General features: G+C 45.5%; 1 long non-coding RNA gene across 1 annotated transcript; it reads left to right on the top strand.

Moving 5' to 3' along the window:
* Positions 1-2510: 2510 nt before the first annotated feature.
* On the top strand, positions 2511-21205 carry LOC144891822 (uncharacterized). The gene is made up of 3 exons (XR_013623215.1): positions 2511-5220; positions 18473-18572; positions 20752-21205. It is a non-coding gene; the product is annotated as an uncharacterized LOC144891822 (long non-coding RNA).
* Positions 21206-21693: the final 488 nt, after the last annotated feature.

Raw genomic sequence — 21693 nt, forward strand, 5'->3', positions numbered from 1 at the left:
TGACAGGGCACACGCTCACCAATAGGCCGGATCCAAATCCAGACCTTGCCAGCACTACAAGCCAATGTGTCCCACAACAGGGGACCACAACAACTCATCCACCTGGTACCTGCTCGACCAACAGGTGACCCGATAAACACACAGACAGACAGATAAACGAACCCCCCAACGTACGAACAGGAAGGTCTCACAGAGGTCCATTCAATCCAACCTGTAGGCTGCCACGATTCTGCCCGCAGGGACACACCACCCCATCATAGTCACACTCGGTCACGTCTGCAGACACAGTGGATGACATTCGACACCATAACAGACACCGCAGACACCGCTCCTCCTCCTTGATCCATACCTGCACACGCAGTCAGACACACCCAGACGGACACAGGGGTAAACCCATAACCCCTATTCCTCCTCAGTGGTGAGGTCATGACTCCCAGCACCACATGTCATTCTTGGCAGATCACCCACACTATGAGCAATCAAAACGTCATTTCAGAGATACCGGAAAACCAATGCAGAACAATGCAATCAACATTTTGTGCACCCTGTGGTAAGAGGGGTACATGGGGGGGGGGGGGGGGGGGGTTCAGGGGTTGGCACAAGGGGGAACGGCACTATAACAGCCACTCATCCCCTTCCACCTCACATTCGCAAGGTTCATACTTCCAAATAAGTCACCATCACCTAATGACCTATATCTCCGTCGGAATGCTGAATGACACGCTGTCCAACTCTGGCATCCCACAACCCTTCTTGGAGGCATACTTCACACTGCGGCACTCAGCCGCCACTCAGCGCACAACGTACATGTGCTCACTCAACACGTCACTCCAACTCGGCCCCCCACATGTCACACGACCAAAACCCTCAACCTCTGACATTGTCCACAACGCAGGCATCTCATCAAGCCAGATGCTTCGAGTTCGCCCGTGTCTCCGCTCTGACGCATCTCCGAGATGCATCACGCACCCCATCCACTCATCATTCCCACGGCGTGAGCCACATCACATACCGACAGTTGAAAACCCGACCATTTTTATCCCTCGGATGAGCGTTCACCCCACATTTCTTCTCAAATTATCAAATTTCCAATACTCTCCCCTTCTCCGCCTGTGGGGCAACTTGACCTGCATTATCTGCCTTCAGAACCACATGCATTTTCATAACTATACCATACCACCATTGCTCGCCCGCAAGGCCGTTGTCAGGCGCATCAATCAACACAGGCGCACCGACGCACCTTGCGTCTCCCAGCTGCCACCGCATCACTTTCGTACCTTGAGGTTGCAATTGTTATTATCATTTCATCCGCTCCTGAGCACTAAACCAGCGCTCAATCGTATTCCCGGCACAGCGAGAGACCTCGTTCACACTGTACATCATTTACTGTAAGATAGGGTTTCCGGTTGGTACCGGAAATTCATTACTTTCTTGAAATCCTCCATTTGCCACAACAATTGCCTATCACTTAATCATTTTATATACTACGCAGTTTATTCAACTTTTCGTCATAATCCCATCATAAACAACGTATTTCTCATGACATTGCATGGCAGGAATCACATTGCATGAACCACCTTGCTGGCAAGGCACGAACGACTCACGTGTAGGAAAGTTGAAGTGGCCCACAATGCATTTGGGCACACATCCTCCAAGCAACCTCATAGCAGGGTTCTCCCCCGTACTCACGCATCTTTCTGTTCCATAATGCGCCTTTCTCTCCAGACGGCTCTCCCACACTCGTTCGTTTCAATCTCGACTGCACCTGTCCGCAGGATTTGGGTCTCTCCCAATCTTCTGCCTATCACGCCGGTCTCCATGCCAGCCGGCCTGCATCCTTACACGGCAGCTCCGCGCGTTATTTTTTCCTCATTCTGAGCCCTTAACTTCAGTTGTTCACAAAGGTGCAACCACCCGACGTGGCTAGTTGCATCATTTCTTTCCATATCTCACTCGTTTTAATCATTGTACCTGGCTCATTATAATCCTCTTTTCGTCTGCCTCGGCCACCCGAATGCGTTCAATGCCGTGCACGGCATTGAATACACGCACTCTGTCGTCCCGCCTCGCGAGCTGTTGCTGCGCTATTTTATCTCGCACCAACATTTGCAGCATTTCCTCCTTAATTTCCTTTTTCTCCTCCGAAGAGGAACCTGGGCATTGTTCGAGTTTTGCACATAATTCATTGGTTCCCATCCCCTTCCAGCCGAAAAGGACGGTCTGCACTTGTTTCCTTTGTGCTGGCCGAAGCCCCTCCACTAGGTAATTGTTCACCAGGGGAGGGGGTAGATCTGTGATTTGGATTTGCCCTAGTCCTCCCCATCGAGCTATAGCTTTCTCTATTCTCTCCCGAAAGTCGCCAACCGTTTCTCCTGCCTTTTGTTTTACCGCGCCGATCTTTCCCCAATCTGGTCCTCCCGAGGGTGCTAGCTCGTGGTCGATGCTTGTCAATAACATGGCCTTTGCGAGGGTTCATGCAGCCGGAGTGATTGGGTTTGGCCCTCCCTGGGGATTGTTGACCGGCCAAGCCACTCAAATTTTGGCCCGTTCCGATATTTTAGGTGGCAGCACTGACACTCCCAAATGGCATATATCTCTCCAATCTGCTCTCCCTTGGATAATCCACTGAGATATCAGCGGGACTATCCCAGAGGGTTGGTCAAGTAACAAGTCCTTAACCCTATGTTGCATTGCCATTAAATCCGTTTCTTTCCATGGCACCCGGGCCATCACTGGGCCTTGCGCATCGATTCCTACGCATCGCATGGGAAACGCTCCTTTTGTTTCTGCCTTGCTTACTGCCTGATGTTCCGCTAGTGAGGGGTATAATCCTAATTTCCAACCTGGGTCTAGCGGGGGCGGAAAGCCCGGGGTGTCTGTGCCGCTATCTCCTTCGTCCTCTACCTTGGGAGCCGATGGTGTTCGGGGTTCCCGGGTCCTTGGGTGTTGCCCATTTGTTCCCCCTGTGGCGCCCTGGTGTCGGGATGCGCGTGCCTTTGATCCTGGGACTGGACAAAGGCCTTGGGAGGGGTGGGGATCTGGATCTTCACCTCCCTCATCCTGCTCTTCCTCATCGGAGTTCATCTCAGCTACCATCAGCTTCTGACTTGATTGCGCCATCAGCACCTTCATTTGTCTGTCCTGCTTTCGTTCATCCTGGTATTTTCCCAACTCCTCTCGCAAACTCGCTTGCTTAGAGGCTGCCTGTCGTTTCAAGGCTTCTTCCTTCCACCACCCATATACCTTCCATGAGTCAGGTGGAAGCCTTTTCTTTTTCTTTTCCAAGATGTCTAACGCCCCATATAGCGCTTCTAACTTCTCGAATGCAAATGACCCTTCTTCCGGCCAAGGATTACTCACATCCTTGGTCAACTCAGCCCATGCTTTCCCCGGTTGCACGGCAGCATATCCATGCTCCCTTTTCATATAATATGCCGGGGTATTCTTTAGGGGTTCTCCCTCTTTTCCTAGTTTATTTCCCATCTTCCTTTCTTAGGCTGATCCCTCCTGGGTAGTTCTTGGATCAGGGTGCCACCCGATCCTCACTACCCCTTTCTTCCGGAAACTTATTACCCCTGTCCCCCTGGGCGCCCTCTCTTGCTTGGTTCGTTAACCCACTGGTGCTTCGCTTAAATTTGGTTCAGGATACACGCTCAGGCACAGTCGACGGAGGTCCGCCGCATCCAAGGGAGGGGAAGAGGCTTTTCAATTTAGGTGTGCAAATATTCTTACTTCAGCCAATTGTTGCTGGCGCCAGCCTCCCCTTCCCGTCCCGAGGAGCCCTCCTCGAACCTGTGGCTGGATGTATCCCACTTCTGACACCAGTTGTCGGTCTTCACTTTATAGGAAAGAAGAGGCAAGTTGAAGCAACAGTAGTTTAATAAGAATCAAACAATTGTGGAGCGTGACCGAAATGCAGAGCTTTATCACGTAAAGCAGTGCAAGTCCGAGCCACACTAAAGAAACTCAGCAAAGGCGTGTCTTATATACTGCCAAAGCAAGATAGCAATCTCCGCTAATTCTGCAAACCAAGCAATTTTCAAAGGAATAGAGGGGGAAAGTTGACCAGTGGCCCCGACCCTTGTCCTATCCTTTTGGAGTGCTGTGCCAGGGAAAAGTGTAGGAGAAGACGCACATACTGTTATTGCAACATTCTTTAAGTTCTTATCTCCCCTTCGCAGATGTTTACCAGGCCCTGGCTCTTACAAGGACAGCAATTGTGAAAGTTATCTCCAAGGGCAGCTTGACCAAAGCATGAACTTTGCAAATGTAATCATCAGTATTTTCTGAAGCATAAAGCATAAATGAATTTAGCTGTTAAAGCAAACATTAATTGGACGAGTCAAGAAAAGCACAATTAAATGCATGATCCCCACATACACATATACGTAGCAAGCAGGTGACCTGAGTCACATGGTGTATGAGGCGTTTAAAGCCTTATCCCCCACAATACCACCTATTAGAGCCAAGGGTGTACTTACTTTTTCCACATGCGAAATTTGCATTTATGTTTATTTAAATTATACAATGTATGACAAAATGTAAATGTTTCATGATATTTGTTATATTATATCACCTTTATCTATCAATATTATTGAAATGAAGATCAAATAGCTGTATGTTGAAATATGTTGAAAAAGTCAAAACTTTACATGGGGTGTACTTACTTTTTCACGTGACTGTATATTGGTGCTGGAAAAGTAGTGTATCTTGTCGTGATCAGATGGAGAAATGGGAGGGATCAGGCCTTGACATTAATTCCACTGTTGCCAAACTCGGAGAGAAATGCAAGGGAATCTTGGAAATGCATGCACTTTCAGGCTGTGACACGGTATCTTACCCTAATGGAAAAGGTAAACTGTCTGCCTTGAATGTGCTCAACCAGACTGATATTGCTGGTCGAGACTGTTCTGGGAGAGAACAATGCTACCTACAATGACCTGATAGCAACTGGGAAAACCTTCTTCCTACATCTATATGGGCAGAAGAAGAGCAAGTCAATGAATGCTGCCCGTTATGAGACTTATCGAAAACGAAAAAATCCTCCTGCTCTGAAGTCCCTTCCGCCAACAGACAAACCTAGCCCTCTATATCCATAGAGCACATCTGCAAATGATGCTTTGGAAGGCTGCAGACAAGGATGAACCTCCAACTGTCGAAATAACGAACTATGGGTGGGAGATCACTCGATGATCACAATACGACAGAGTGACAGAGCAGGTGGGAGATGCTAAAATATTGTTCTGCTTTGCTAAAATATTGTTCTGCTTTGCTAAAATATTGTTTTGCTTTGCTAAAATATTGTTCGGCTTTGCTAAAATATTGTTTTGCTTTGCTAAAATATTGTTTTCCTTTGCTAAAAGATTGTTCTGCTTTGCTAAAACATTGTCCGGCTTTGCTAAAATATTGTTTTGCTTTGCTAAAATATTGTTCGGCTTTGCTAAAATATTGTTTTGCTGTGCTAAAATATTGTTTTGCTTTGCTAAAAGATTGTGCCGCTTTGCTAAAACATTGGCCGGCTTTGCTAAATTATTGTTTTGCTTTGCTAAAATATTGTTCTGCTTTGCTAAAATATTGTTCGGCTTTGCTGAAATATTGTTTCACTTTGCTAAAATATTGTTCGGCTTTCCTGAAATATTGTTCGGCTTTGCTAAAACATTGTTCTGTTTTCTAAAAATATTGTTTTGCCCATTGTTTGGAATGATTGGCGAGGGAAATGGCGTTGTTTCTCGTGTTTCATGACCTGATTAATGTCCCCCGAGCCCGACTTTCCAACTTTTAGTCTAACAATCCATCATTCAATCCGTCTTTAATCCCTCCATCTTTCAATCCATCTATTGACACTTCTTGAATTCCAGCTACCCATCCATCGTCGGTCCCTCGCCCTTTCACTTCCAAATAGTAACTCCTCACCATCCTGCCCGTTTTGCCTTTCAAACCCCGTAACTCCCATGGGATACTTTCCTCATCTGAAGCCACCCTTTGGTTCCTCCATCTCAAACCCCGTAACTCCCAAGGGAAACTTCTCTCACCCAGAGGGAGGGATTGAACTTCCCTCACCTGAATCCACCCGTTCGGTCCTCCATCTCAAAGCTCTCCCCTCATCCTTTTGCCTCCTAACCCCCGCTTCATATGTCCTTCAAACTCCCTGCCAACCCCCCCTTTTCATTCCAAATCCTAAACCATCCGCTACCACCGCATGACCACATCACCCTATTAGAGCATTACTATTAGCTTAGTACAATTGACCCAAATTACCCCGTTAAATCATGACCTATAATATTGTCGTGTGTCTGCCCTGTAGTGAACAGGGCAACAGATGACCAAACGAGCTTTAACTCCGAGGCGTTCAATCCAATGGTGGACCTTCTTTATACGCGAGGGCAAGGAGTGGGGGAAGGGCCGTTAGCGCTTACCTGCACGGGTCCACCGGACGTCTTTGAACCTGTGATAATTAACTCAAACCAACACGGAATTAAAATGTACAAAAATACCGGCTTTAAGGAAGAAATGACTTTTGAAGACTGTTGAAGAATGACACAGACTCGTATACAACACAAGGGGAAATATGAAAGAACAACAACAAAAACAACAACAGGCATTTTAAGGCCATTTTCCCTGCTGGAGTGGGGGTTAGCCTTGCGGTCCCCATGACATTCTCCATTTTGCCCTATTTTTTGCATCTCCCCTTGTTAACCCCCTTGCCCACATTTCTTCTTCGACCATCTTTTGCCAAGTCTTTCTCGGTCTTCCCCGTCCTCTACTTCCTTCGACATTCATTTCCATCACTCTTCTCAACGAGTCACTTTCATCCTTCCTCAACACATGACCAAACCATCTCAAACTGTTTCTCTTCACAGCATCTATCACAGGCTCTATTCCCATCATCTTTCGCAATTCATCATTTGTCTTCCTCTCTAAAATGAAAAAATATAAAATATATAAAAGAACAAAAGTAAAAGTTGTGTGTGTGTGGGCACTTAGCTCCGAGCGGCTCTTGAACCCCGTCGGGAATCGTCCAGGCCCTGAGCGCGCAATCCGGGCGCGGCACAGGCCCGGGCAGGAAGTAGGCCTCAGCGCGCCCTCGTTCACTCAGCCACGCTCGTCCTCGTCATCCACCTCACCAGCACACACATTTCCCAGCGCAAGAGCGCTATGAACTGTGGCTGCACGGCACCAATTTTCCAAAACAAGAGCTTATCGGCGATCGTTCACCTCTGGTCCACAAGCCCGGAGAAAGCCTGAAAGCTGAGATGAACTTGTGAACTCGTGAACTCGAACAGCTCGTGAACTTCGACCGTTCGTTGTGAAATCCCAAAGCAGATAGAGATATAAAATCGTGACCGTTCTCAATGAATGTCCCTCGCTCAACAGCGCACCGCATATGTGACTGTTCGCTATGGAGGCGAGCCCACAGAGAGTGATCGAACCAAAGAGACAAAATGTTGGGAACACGACCGTTCGTCACCAAACCCAGAAAAAGAGAGAAAATGTCGGCCCTCCAATTCCTTCTTACTCAAGGCTCTGACGTCCAGGCCCTGAGCCATGTACAATGTGCGTTGTATAGAGAATGACAGAGATCTGTAATCTGGCGGTGAAAGAAGACCGCATTCCAGTGGATTGGGAACTGAGTACCCTCGTCCCTCTATACAAGGGGAAAGGTGACCCTCTAGAGTGTGGCTCGTACCGAGCGATAAAGGTATTGGAGAATGGAATGAAGGTATTGGAAAGGGTGTTGGAGAGAAGGATAAGGAAGAAAGTGAAGATCGACAAAATGCAGTTTGGATTTATGCCAGGAAGAGGAACGACAGACGCGCTTTTTATTGTGAGGCAGTTGCAGGAGAAGTATATGGAGAAGAGGAAGAAGTTGTTTCTTGGGTTTGTTGATCTGGAGAAAGCATTCGATAGGGTTCCATGCAAAGTATTGACAGGGGCAATGAGGAAGTTAGGAGTGGAGGAATGGTTGATCAGAGTAGTGATGGCAATGTACAAAAGAGTGCGCACAGCTGCAAGGACGAAGGACGGGAACAGTGGTGAGTTTGAGGTGAAGGTGGGAGTGCATCAGGGGTCGGTACTAAGTCCACTACTATTTGTAGCTGTGATGGAGATGCTGGCTCAGAACGTAAAGGAGGGTTTACCGTGGGAGTTGTTGTATGCAGATGATCTGGTGTTGATTGCGGAAAGTATGGATGGACTGAAGGAAAAGATGAACAAGTGGAAGGAATGTATGGAGACAAAAGGTCTGAAGGTGAATATCGGAAAGACGAAGGTGATGGCAAGTGGTAAAGCATGTGGTGAGGTGAAAAGAACTGGGAAGTGGCCCTGTGCTCTGTGCAGGAAGGGTGTCGGAGTGAACTCCATACAATGTGCGCTGAGTGGGTTCATCAAAAATGTAGTGGTCTGAAAGGGTCATTAACCAGTGTGGCAGCTACATTCAAATGTAAGGTGTGCATAGAGGGAGCTGCAGATGGAGGAAATGTTGAGTTTGATCTTGGAGATGGCGTGAAGCTGGAAGGTGTGAAAACATTTTGCTACCTCGGAGACATGCTGAATGGAGAAGGTGGATCAGGCTCGGCAACGGTTGCTCGAGTGAGATGTGCATGGAAGAAGTTTCGGGAACTGAGGGGCGTGCTGATGAGGTGGGGAGTGTCGTTGAAGCTGAAGGGAAAGGTGTATGCTGCATGTGTGAGAAGTGTGATGATTTATGGGAGTAGTACAGCGGATAAGCTCTCATATTTTAACAAATTGTGCATTTTTTGAGAAAAGCATGAAATTTCTAGCATAGTTAGTATATACCATAAGGTTTATTTTCAGATGTGGAGGGAAGTCAGATTTGACCTCTGAGGACCGTGAGAGGTCAAATCCAAAATGGCCACCAGTCCACCGGGTCTAATGTTCAAACGCGCTTGTAGGTGTCATTTCCAACTAAATTGGGGATGCCCATTCATTTGGTGATAGTTTTGAGATCGCCAGAACTCAAGGACATGCATTTAGGTCATGGTCAAGGTCAAATTACGTTAAATATCTATTTTTATGATACTGCAGTTGGAACTGCTGTTGGAAAAAGTTCATTTGACCTTTTTAAAACGTTATTTTTTCAGGTACAGGGATAGGTACAGAACACCCAAAGACCAGAAATGATGAAAAAAAAGTGTTTACACTGCAAGGAATGATGCAATAACCTCTGAACAAACAAGTCAAGTGAATCCACTTGGATTCCGCCCAGGTTGGCACATGGAAATTATGATGTAGCATAATTATCATCTCGGGTCAAGATTTGAAATTATGCCATGGTTTTTGTAAAATTGCTACTAGTATTCACATTATGTTCACATTCATTCACATTCACAGGGTCCTCTGGGTCCTCTGGGCATTTGGGTCCTCTGGGTCATTTTCTGGTCTGGGTCTGGCAAATTTTCATTGACATTTGCCCAGTTTCAACTTTTATTGACCCAGAGGGTCATTTGGGGCCTCTGGGTCATTTGGGTCCTCTGGGTCATTTGGGTCCTCTGGGTCATTTGGGTCCTCTGGGTCATTTGGGTCCTCTGGGTCATTTGGGTCCTCTGGGTCATTTGGGTCCTCTGGGTCATTTGGGTCCTCTGGGTCATTTGGGTCATTTGGGTCCTCTGGGTCATTTGGGTCATTTGGGTCATTTGGGTCCTCTGGGTCATTTGGGTCCTCTGGGTCATTTGGGTCCTCTGGGTCATTTGGGTCCTCTGGGTCATTTGGGTCCTCTGGGTCATTTGGGTCCTCTGGGTCATTTGGGTCCTCTGGGTCATTTGGGTCCTCTGGGTCATTTGGGTCCTCTGGGTCATTTGGGTCCTCTGGGTCATTTGGGTCCTCTGGGTCATTTGGGTCCTCTGGGTCATTTGGGTCCTCTGGGTCATTTGGGTCCTCTGGGTCATTTGGGTCCTCTGGGTCATTTGGGTCATTTGGGTCCTCTGGGTCATTTGGGTCATCTGGGTCATTTGGGTCCTCTGGGTCATTTGGGTCCTCTGGGTCATTTGGGTCCTCTGGGTCATTTGGGTCCTCTGGGTCCTTTGGGTCCTCTGGGTCATTTGGGTCCTCTGGGTCATTTGGGTCCTCTGGGTCATTTGGGTCCTCTGGGTCATTTGGGTCCTCTGGGTCATTTGGGTCCTCTGGGTCATTTGGGTCCTCTGGGTCATTTGGGTCCTCTGGGTCCTCTGGGTCATTTGGGTCCTCTGGGTCATTTGGGTCCTCTGGGTCATTTGGGTCATTTGGGTCCTCTGGGTCATTTGGGTCCTCTGGGTCATTTGGGTCCTCTGGGTCATTTGGGTCCTCTGGGTCATTTGGGTCCTCTGGGTCATTTGGGTCCTCTGGGTCATTTGGGTCATTTGGGTCCTCTGGGTCCTCTGGGTCATTTGGGTCCTCTGGGTCATTTGGGTCCTCTGGGTCATTTGGGTCCTCTGGGTCATTTGGGTCCTCTGGGTCATTTGGGTCCTCTGGGTCATTTGGGTCCTCTGGGTCATTTGGGTCCTCTGGGTCATTTGGGTCCTCTGGGTCATTTGGGTCCTATATTCCTATCCTATAACATATATATCCTATAACCTATCCTATATATATCCTATATCATATAACATATATCCTATATATCCTATAACATAACATATAACAAATATATCCTATATTATGTACTAGCGAGCGGCCGCGTACCAGCCAAAGGGGTAGCCCATGGTTAGCCTAAATATAGATTTGATGACGTCATGTTTACACATCTGAGCGACAGAAACGTGCTTCACTTTTGGAGCGACAGAAACGTGCTTCACTTTTGGAGCGACAGAAATTCCCAGGCAAACGCTATAACGCACCAGGTTTACAACCTGTGCGTTAATAACTGTAGTTAACCAAGTATGTCCACCAAAGCTTACATTAAATCAAGTGCAATGATGAAAATTGGTAATGATCTAAATCTAACAGTCTCCAGAACAGAAGCACAGTGCAGTGCACTTGAATGCAGCTTTGGCACACTTGCAGCGTCCAGTGCACCCTTTCTTGCAGCCACAGTCGATCAATTCATGGCACGATTTTGATGCTTCAGGAAGAGTGGTCCAAAGAGGCTGCCACCCAGTTGTCTCCTTTGTCCAGCCCCAGTCAGGTGGGTCTGGCATCTCTGGATCCATGACCAATGCCTGGTTACAACAGTTGGCCTGGTAGCAAGTGTGCTTGATGTGCTGCTTGAGTGTTGCCTGGGTTGGAGGAATGTTCTCTCGAGTTCTACACTTCTGTGTGAAGAGCTGTTTCCTGGCATCATTCACTTCCGTGCTCTCACTGGTTCTATCATACATCAGCACCACAAATCGCTATAGCAGTAACATTGAGCCTTCACTGACCTCACTTGGCATGCCTAGGAGTTCATTGAAAGCATCATTCACCTCTGGGCACCCCCAATTTAGTTGGAAATGACACCTATGTTTTTCTACACTATTTGGTTCCAAAATTAAGCGCGTTTGAACATTAGACTCGGTGGACTGGCGGCCATTTTGGATTTGACCTCTCACGGTTCTCAGAGGTCAAATCTGACTTCCCTCCACATCTGAAAATATACCTTATGGTATGCACTATGTTAAAAATTTCATGCTTTTCTCATAAAATGCACAATTTTTGTGTTTATCTGCTGCACTAGAGCGAGACATGGGTAATGAACGTAGAGCAGCAACGAAGGTTGGAAAGGGTGGAAATGCGAATGGTTCGATGGATGTGCGGAGTATCGTTGAGAGAGAGGAAGACAAATGATGAATTGCGAAAAATGAAGGGACTAGAGCCTGTGATTGATGCTGTGAAGAGGAACAGGTTGAGATGGTTTGGTCATGTGTTGAGGAAGGATGAAAGTGACTGGTTGAGAATAGTGATGGAAATGAATGTAGAAGGAAGTAGAGGACGGGGAAGACCGAGAAAGACTTGGCTAAAGATGGTGGAAGAAGAAATGCGGGCAAGGGGGTTAACAAGGAGAGATGCAGAAAATAGGGCAAGATGGAGAAGATTGTCATGGGGACCGCAAGGCTAACCCCCGCTCTCGCAGGGAAAATGGCCTTAAAATGCATGTTGTTGTTGTTGTTTGTTGTCAAGGCTCTGACGTCATTCGACGGAGTCTGCGTCCCCACTCCTATCAGTTTGTGCCATCTCGTCGCTCTTAGTGTCCTGACCAATCGCTGCTCTTCGGGGCATGGTGATACGGGCCTGCCTGCTTGATGTGGTGATGTGACTGCTGGCAGCGCCATTGTTATTCTTCAATGTCTTGTTCCGGTCACTTTTATTTAGTGTTTTTAATGCGCAATTTCTTAGCTTGTGTGTGTGCTGCTGATCATAAGGAACAGAGGAAAAACAACAGAGGCCATTACATACAGGGGATTAATTACCCATAATCCCCAACCAATTAACATAACCCCACCCCTCTCAAGGGGACACTTACACGCACGTACACGACATCCGGTCTAAACTAATTTTCTACTTACTAGGGAGATACCCGTGCTACGCACGGATGGGAGGCCAGAAGCAAACATGCAATGCAGATACGGCGAATGCTAAAGCATGAAACCAATAAATTCCACATTCCTGCAGCACCTTCAGTCGCACGTCAGACATGGACAGCAAGTTCGTGAAGGACTTCCATCAAAAACGTACCCGTTCGCAAACAAACGGGTACGTTCACGTATAGAAACATCGATCGTGGGACCGTGGCGAATCTGCATTTGGCGATCCGCGAAGTTCACGTTCAGAAAGTAGAAACCATCACAGCATGTCGTCATTCACTTGAACTCAATATCTCTTTTTTTCATTCGAAACAACATAACTCCAATTAATCACAAAATAAACTTTTAACAACATTGTTAATGTTTCCTTCATTGTAAAAACTACCAAATTAACAGTTAAAAGGATTCTGAGCCGATAGCTGTTACGGCCTTGGCAAGATCGATGGAGACAGCGATCTGTTAGCGTATTCACCGCCCAAATAGCTATGTGGAATTCTCTCATGCAGAGATTAAATGTCGTTTGAACTTTGGCCGAGGTCATTATTTACTTTTAATGATGTTTATATACGAATGATGTTTAATGATAATAATAATAATAATAATGCATTTATTTTATATAGCGCTTTTCAGGAAGCCCAAAGACGCTTTGACAGAGTGCAAACATAATGCATAGCAAAACATAAAAACAATTGCAAAAAAAGAAGAATCAATAGGGAAATATTCAAAGCACAAAGGAGGGAGAAGGAGAGGAGATAGTCAGGGGTTAGATGCTGTGGGTTAAATGTTGAATGCAGTGTTGAACAGGTGGGTCTTGAGTGATGTTTTGAATGTGGTGAGTGAGGAGGAGTCTCTGATGGTGTGAGGTAGCGAGTTCCAGAGGGTGTGAGCAGCGATGGAGAAGGCCCTGTCCCCCCAGGATCTAAATTTGGTCCGGATGGGGGGGGGGGGGGGGGGGGGAGGGGGTCAGGAGGTTGGTACCAGCAGAGCGGAGGTTGCGGGTGGGAGTGTGTCTGGAGAGGAGGTCAGCCAGGTAGGATGGGGCCAGGTTATGGAGGGCTTTGTAGGACAAGAGGAGGATTTTGTACTGGATTCTCTGGGAGATATGGGGAGCCAGTGAAGCTTGTAAAGGACGGGGGTGATGTGGTCACGGGTCCGGGAATGGGTGAGTAGACGGGCAGCGGAGTTCTGAATGTATTGGAGTTTATTGGTGATTGTTGAGGGTGAACCATAAAGGAGGCTATTGCAGTAGTCCAGACGGGAAGTGATGAAGGCGTGGATGAGGGTTTCTGCAGCCACGGAGGAGAGGGATGGACGGAGACGGGCGATGTTTTTCAGGTGAAAGAAGGCTGTCTTTGTGATCTGTTTAGTGTATTTGTCGAAGGAGAGGGTTTGGTCAAAGATGATGCCACGATTCCGGATGTGAGGGGAGGTGGATACTGGGAAACCGTCGATGTTGAGGGCAAAGTTATGGGTGGACTTGGTGAGCGTTTTTGGGCCAATGATGATTATTTCAGATTTATCACAGTTATATATATGATGTTTATATTGGTTTTGGGTCGTCTTTTCCGCATATCTCGTGGGATTGTAAGTTGGAGAGACGGCCGTGATGGCGCCAAGGGGGTTAGAATTCTCTCAAGCAAGGATTCAACCCGTGTCCTTATAAAATGCCTTTGTCCGAGGTCACCGAGTCCGATCGGTGCAGCTGTGCAGCGATCGGTGCAGCCGTTTGTGCGGCACCCAGGAAAACAACATCCTCACAATGAGAACATCGTCACAATGAACGTTATGCAAACACGAATGTTATGCGGGAGTCCAAACCTGAGAATGCTGGAGACTGAAGCTGAAATTGGGAAAACTAAATAGCCTATTTTACTCCTGGAAATCCCAGGATTATCCACCCAAAATATCGTTGTGATCGGTTCAGCAGTTTTTACGGTACCTTCAAATGGACAGACAGACGGACGGACATAGTAAGATGATGGAAATGGGGCTTTTTGCTGTTAGAAAATGGGTTCTTACTCCCCACAAGTCATTGTGCTGTCGTAGCTGACCCCAATTGCACAAGTTCCCCTGGACGTTGCCATCGTAGTTGCTTGTTTGTTCCATCTTCATTCCCTGAGCAGTTGGCAACTTTCCCACCTGGATGTGGCTCTACCCCATTAGTCTACAGACTGGTTCCACCCTCTAACCCCAAATACACCCCAAGTTCTCACCCTCCCCCTCCCAACCCTAAGGTGTTAGTTAATCCTCTCCCGACACCAAGCCTTCAAACCCCCTCCCCACCCACCATGGACGCTTGTCCAACTCACAATCCCGCGAGATATGTGGAAAAGATACATGTCCATGAACAGGTCATGGTCACCTGTCCAACTCCAATCCCATGAGATATGCAGAAAATATATGTGACAATAAATGACCCAAAACCAATTATCTTTCTTCCTGATAGATATATACGAGTACATACACCGTTAAAAGTAAATAATGATACCACACAAAGGCCTTCAATAAGAACATGGGTTTAAGCCCTGCTTAAGAGAATCTCAATCCTCTTTCAATGATCAATTCAAGAGAATTGCTTGCGGACTTCCTCTCTAGTCGGAGTCAATATGTGGCCCTGAATAGATTTCTCTCATCTCCCCTTCCTGTTCAGGCTGGAGTTCCCCAAGGCAGTGTTCTGGGCCCTGTGCTTTTTCTGGTCTTTATCAATGATCTCTCCGACTCTCTGGAAAATCCTCTGTATCTCTTCGCTGATGACTCCAATCTCTGCCGCTCCATACCCCATCCCTCAGATTGGCAGTCTGCAGCCTCCTCACTCTCTGCAGACCTGGACAAAATCACAGACTGGTCATACAAGTGGGAACATGTCGTTCAATCCTTTCTTTCAAATCTTTCAATCAAGAACATGTCTTTCACACTCTTACTATGTCTCTCCGAAAAGACCGACTGGACAACTCTCCCATCTACTTTCTCAACAATCCTCTCCAAGAAGTTCTGTCTCTCAAGCTTTTGGGTCTCACTATCTGCCATGATCTTTCCTGGGAAAACCACATTTCCAAGCTGGCCTCCAAAGCCAATCGCTAACTGGGCATCCTCCGTCGTGCGAAGTCCTTCCTTGGCACACCTGAGCTCCTCACCACATACAAGGCTTTCATCCGCAGCTCAATGGAATACTGCTCTCCCCTCTGGGCCGGTGCTCCTGCCTCACACCTAGCTCGTCTTCACGCTGTTGAAACCAAAGCGTTCAGAATCATTGGAATCTCCCACGATTAATCTAACTCCGAGGACCTTTCTCTCACTCACCGCAGGCAGGTTGGTGGTCTTTCTGTCTTCTACCGACTCCTCTCCGGCCTTGCTCCCCCAGCTCTCTCTGTGCTCTGTCCCCCAAATATTCCTACAGGTCGCACAAGATCTGCCAGCAACCCTCTTATGGTTATACTGCCAAAATCAAGACTCTCTGTTCACCTTCACTCCTTCATTCCTCTTTTCTCCCTCCTCTGGAACAAAATCCCCCACTCCCTTCAATCCCACTCCTCCCTCCAGGTCTTTAAAACAGCTGTTCACCACCATCTCTTATCTTCCCCCATCCAAAACCTTGATCTTTTCTACCCCCGCTAATTTCACCCCAGATCCACTTTTGTGAAATTCCAACTTATTTCCTGGAAGTCCTTGCAGTGTCCATGTGTTTTCGACTTCTCCCACCTCCCCCCAAGCCCTCTCCCTTCCACAGATCTCCCGTTATCCCTGCTGTCAAATGTTGTACTTGTGTGCTTACCCCTCTCTCCTCATCTTGTCTACCGCTCCCCTTATTATATGTTTTATGTGTCTGTTTGCTTTTTTTTATGTGATTAATGTTAGCTCTTTCACGAGCCTCGATATTGTATACAAAAAAAAAATAACCCCCTCCCCACTTCAAACCATCTCCAGCTTTATTGAAAATGAAACCAAGGAGAATATTCTCACCAACAAAGCCTCGCTCCTTGTAGACAATGCCCCTGCCAATCCTGCACAGATGCAAGACTCGTGCGATTATACAGTAAGTATGTTTTGCCAACCCTTAGACCACCCTCCCTGCATAAATTCATTGCATAGTCCTGGCACACCGACCCAGTCACCCAAGCCTTAGGATTTGATCTCCATTTGACAGGATGCTGTGGCTTGAGGTAGCCATGCGCTCGCTCATGTGTTTTCGGAGTGGTACAGTAGGAGCTTCATTTTTCGGAGAAATTTTAACAATCAAATGCAGAGTAAATGCAGAGATTCCATGAACACGTCCAATTTGTGTTGTCCCTTCATCACGCTGTCTTTTAATAATGTCATACTGCACTGCTGAAGTTACAATCTGTCGCTGCTTTGCGAAGCACTCGCGAATTTCTTATTTAACTTTCACAGGTAATCCTCACAGCTCGGTTTATAAAGCAATATGCAATGGAAATTGTGCACGTACCGCTTTACATAATGGCCGCTCTCATTCAAGTGGTTGCGGTGGGATACTGCACATGCGCATTGGAGTGAAAACGCGCCTGTTACTCAGCCTCTGTTAAAAGCCATAAGTATTTTGCACACGAGATTTAAATGGTTTTCTTACGGTAGCATTTTGGCTTTGCAAAAACCCGAATATTTTGAATTGAAAATGTGAAAAAGTAAATAATGGCCTTGGCAAAGTTTCTAATGGCATGGGTTTAATCTCTCCTTAAGGGAATGCCACATAGTTATTTGGGCGGTGAATACGCTAACAGATCGCTGTCTCCATCGATCTGGCCAAGGCCGCAACACCTATCGGTTCAAAATCCTTTTAACTGTTGATTTGGTACAGTTACACGTATCGGGAATTTGGTACACGTATTGGGAGTACATACGACATAGTGAATGTGACAGCTCTGAGGCGTCTTTCGCTTTGCATCGCAGTGACGGCGAGCACCAATATGGCGGCTGTACGATTAAAATCTGGCTTCAAGCCCCCTCACCACCCAAAGCCTTCAACAAGACATATTAACACGCTCCTCCCCCTTCATTCCCGTTCTTCAAAGCAAAGCGGTAAAAATTGTTGTATCGCTATTATATATGACGAGCAACGGTACCCTCCCTGAGGGCTTCAATTGGGAGACGCGATTTATTTTAACATCCGTTAAATATCGCACGCAAATTATCAAAATCTAAACAGTATTTTTAGAATTTCAATTTTAAAAACCACATCACTGTGATTTGATTATTTGCGTGTGATATGATTTAACGGATGTTTATATGAATCGTTTAAAATAAAAAAGCCTTCAATTTCTGATATTTTGCCTTTTCATTTGGGCCTCCCAACTGAAGCCCCGCCCATAGGGCAGGTACCGTTGCTGGTTAGTATGAATGTTGTTTTGCAATAGCATTAGTGTTATGTTATTCTCTTTAATGTTGTTATTACTTTTGTTATAAGAAGCAGCCTTGGAAAAACTCCAAGATAAGCTATCTTAACACAGATATACACCTCAACAAGGAGTTTGTCCAAGGCACAAATCCCCTTTGGGGAGGGGAAGAAGTTAAATCGCTCCAACCTCCTGACTTTTAGGCCCCGTGTCAAGTTTTTTTTGTTTGGATAGGTAACAACCGAATGTATTGCTGTCAAATAAATCAGTCAGACAGACAGACATCAAATTGCGTATTTTAGTATAATAGAGATTAATTGCATATAATAGAGATTCTACATGTAAAATTGTTTTGTTAAATCAGTGCGGGTGGAGACACCTGCTTTTCCTGCTGTTGGGGTAACTTGAACAAAGGAGAGGAAATCAGTAAAACCCGTGCAGTATAGTACGCTTACACTCATCTGATAATTGGGGCCTAGCCCACATTAGTTGGTGCTCTCTACCAGTGTACGTGCCAATTTTGATGGCTCCTTGTTGAGATAATTTCACGCAGGTTTAGAAATGGTGGCCGATTGTGTTCCGAATCCTTTCTTCCCCTCACACCACCTGTTATGCTTTCCCCCGATACCACAGTATGATGGGCATCTGATTTACAAGTCTCCAGGAAACATTAAACAATCCTGCACTTCCCTGCATATTTTGTGCCGACCCATACTTGCGGCTCTCAATGGAGGTGGGTGGCTGTTTTTCAACAAAGTTATTGATGATTTGGTTTGTATTAAAACACACTTCTTCAAATTCAACAAATCCTGGTGTGGTGTACTTTGAGGGTTTTGCACATGTACTAAGTGGGGGTGTTTAACTCGTTTAATTCCAGCTGGTACATGTAGAGAATTTTGTTTTCCAGGATATTGTTAACCATCCATAGATTACCGAGGATTCTGAAATGGTGCTGGTGTAGGAGGATAGAATCACTCCCCAGGATAAAATCACTCTAGAGTGGTTTTATCCTCGGATGAAATCACTCCCCCTAGGATTTCAACACTCCCCCTTGCAGGATCAAATGACTCCCCAGGATTATAACACTCCCCCTATATATTTTGTGATTTCAACAAGATTTATTGCATGGTAATGACATACAACCATGACAAAGTTAATGAATATGAACATAAAATGATAAATGAATTGATAAACAGGGCAGAATGATGTCCTTTGTAAACGTCTCTCCCTAAAAATAAAAATACAATGTTTTTCGCATCCCTGTATTAAACTGTGTAAATCAAATAAAGAAAAGTATAAATTTAACATTCAAATAACTATATATTTTGATATTAGAGCATTCGCAGTAATCATTACGATACATTTACGATGTTTTATACTGAAAGGATATTTTCATTTCAACATATAATATGTCATTTTAAGTTACGTTCTATAACTTTACTGCACTTTTAAGAAATATTAAATACAGGTTTTAAAATGTTACTCAAATGTTTGTATATTGGCAAAGGTGTGTTCACGTACCGATAACCAGGAAACGAGCGCTTCTGAGCAGTTCCGAGAACTGGACATAGGCGCTATATAAATGTATAGTATAATAATATTCACATATTTCACAAAATAAAGTCTAATAGATTTAAGCGATGTTAAATGACTCTGTCTTAACTCAACACCTACAATATTTATTGCATTTCCGTACTGTAAACGTCCCAATGTTTTAGTGCTCATTCCATTCATATGTACTTCATTGACATGTTTGCACTGTACATTTGTGGAAATAAATATTGTTTAAATCATTTCGATAAGAATCCAAGAATCGAACTAAGTATATTGTCAAGAGCATATATAGTGTTCCCATGGGTGTACAAAAGAAATCATATGTAGATCCGAAGATATGTAAATATTACCCACATCACACTGAATACACTCGGAAGAGTGTACAAAGGTATACATATAGATATGAAATGTAGTACACTGCATGATATTTTTAAAACCATAACAAAGTATAATAACTCTCATGTGAATATAAATGAACGGGAGTATTGATTAAATATACGGGGAAAACGGGACTCATGTCTTCTTTTGTTGTATTAAAATAATGATGGGCTCAAATATAGTACATGTATTCAACAATTGAATATTAAGGTCCGACAATATGATGCACATGCTCACACGGTATACACTAAAATACATAGTGAAAGCTCTGTTGATCATTGCAACGATATCTAACATCCTGTGAGTTATATTTCCAAAGTAACTAAATACATCTTTCCATTCTTTCTGGGGGATTGACTTTATCCTAAAGGGGAGTGCTTTGATCCTGGAGGGAGTGTGTTGATCCTAACAGGGGAGTGATTCTGTCCGAGGATAATTACACTCTAGAGTGTGCCAGTCCGAGGATTAGTTCACTCGAGAGTGATTTTATCCGAGGACAGAATCACTCCAGAGTGAGATTTTAGGGGAGTGAGAGAATCCTGCTACACCGGAACTCACAGATGAAGGTAAAATTTTTAAAATAATCTGAAGTTTCTCACTTTACCAATATGTGTATAACAATTTGATGTAATGCAGAAAATTCTGTCATTTCAGATGTAGGGACAAGTTATAATATTCATAATATGGCAGCTATCTCTTGACAAGGAAACATCACCGCTTGGACAGCCATACAAATGCTCACTCGACTTGTTCAAACGTAGATGAAAACCACCCCAACATGTCGCAGCGTTTCTTCTGGCTATAAGCAAATCCGATTCCCAGGATTGAATTGTTCATGTTTATAACTCACAATGTATACGTTTCTGCTATTTTAACCTTCTTTTTTTTTAACTCACCGGGTTGGGGGGGGGGGGGGGGCAGGGGGAGGGGGGAGGATTTTGGACTTTGTTGGTGAACGATCGCATTTTGATCTCTCTCAGCATCGACGTCCTTTTGGTCCTTCTTGTTGTGAATCTCATCGTGCACGGTCGTGTGCCGACATCTTCTCGTCCCTTCTGATTTTGGACACCATCGCGAATGGCCGTGAGGAGCTGCGGGCCGGGAATCCGCGCAGAGATCGTGAAGACGAAGACGACGTGGAAGAGCAAGCTGCACGCCTGCTCGTTTGCTTGGCGCATGGGGCCTAGTTCGCACCAACTCGTCTGCGGTTTCCCGCACAGGGACACGGGCCAGAGACCTTTCCTGACAAGATATCGGGAGCCGCTCGCAGATAAATGCCAACCACACCTTTTATTTTTGCTATCATTATTTTATCCTTTGTCTGTTTACCGAGTCTGTGTGGGAGCGTTCCAATTTATGAATTGATTGTTATTTTGCCGTGTTATATTTTGTTGCCGGCATTTTCTTTAATAAAATCGATATTTTTGTACAGTTTACTTTCGCGTTGTTTGAGTTAATTTATCCCGGTGTGAAGACTGCCGGTGGGATCCGTGAAGGTAAGCGCTCCGGCTTCTCCCCCACTTTCCCCCACGCATATTCCCCGCTATATCTTGACTGAACGCCTCGGAGTGTTGAGCTCGTTTGGTCCTCCATGTCACCCTGCGGTGTTCACCATACAGGGTAGTCGCACAACAATATTTTTATGTTTAGATGATGAGATTGAAGAAGATGACGAGGATGTTTCTTTGAATTGTTCACCTAAATAACAAGAGAGAGAAATGACAGGGTTCCTACAGATCATGAAAATCCAGGAAAGTTAGGGTTCCTTTTAGTTCTATGTTCTTTGAAGATGACCCATACCTGAAAAGACGGTGCCAGCACGTCAAATTAAACAGCACCAGCTACACATGGAATCTTGGAGTACTTGAAGGAAAGCCCCAATATTTATGGCTCATTTGAAGAAAACAAATGGAGATACTTAC

The sequence above is a fragment of the Myxine glutinosa genome, chromosome 4, assembly GCF_964187855.1.
Source record: "Myxine glutinosa chromosome 4, kmMyxGlut1.1, whole genome shotgun sequence".
Lineage (NCBI taxonomy): Eukaryota > Metazoa > Chordata > Myxini > Myxiniformes > Myxinidae > Myxine > Myxine glutinosa.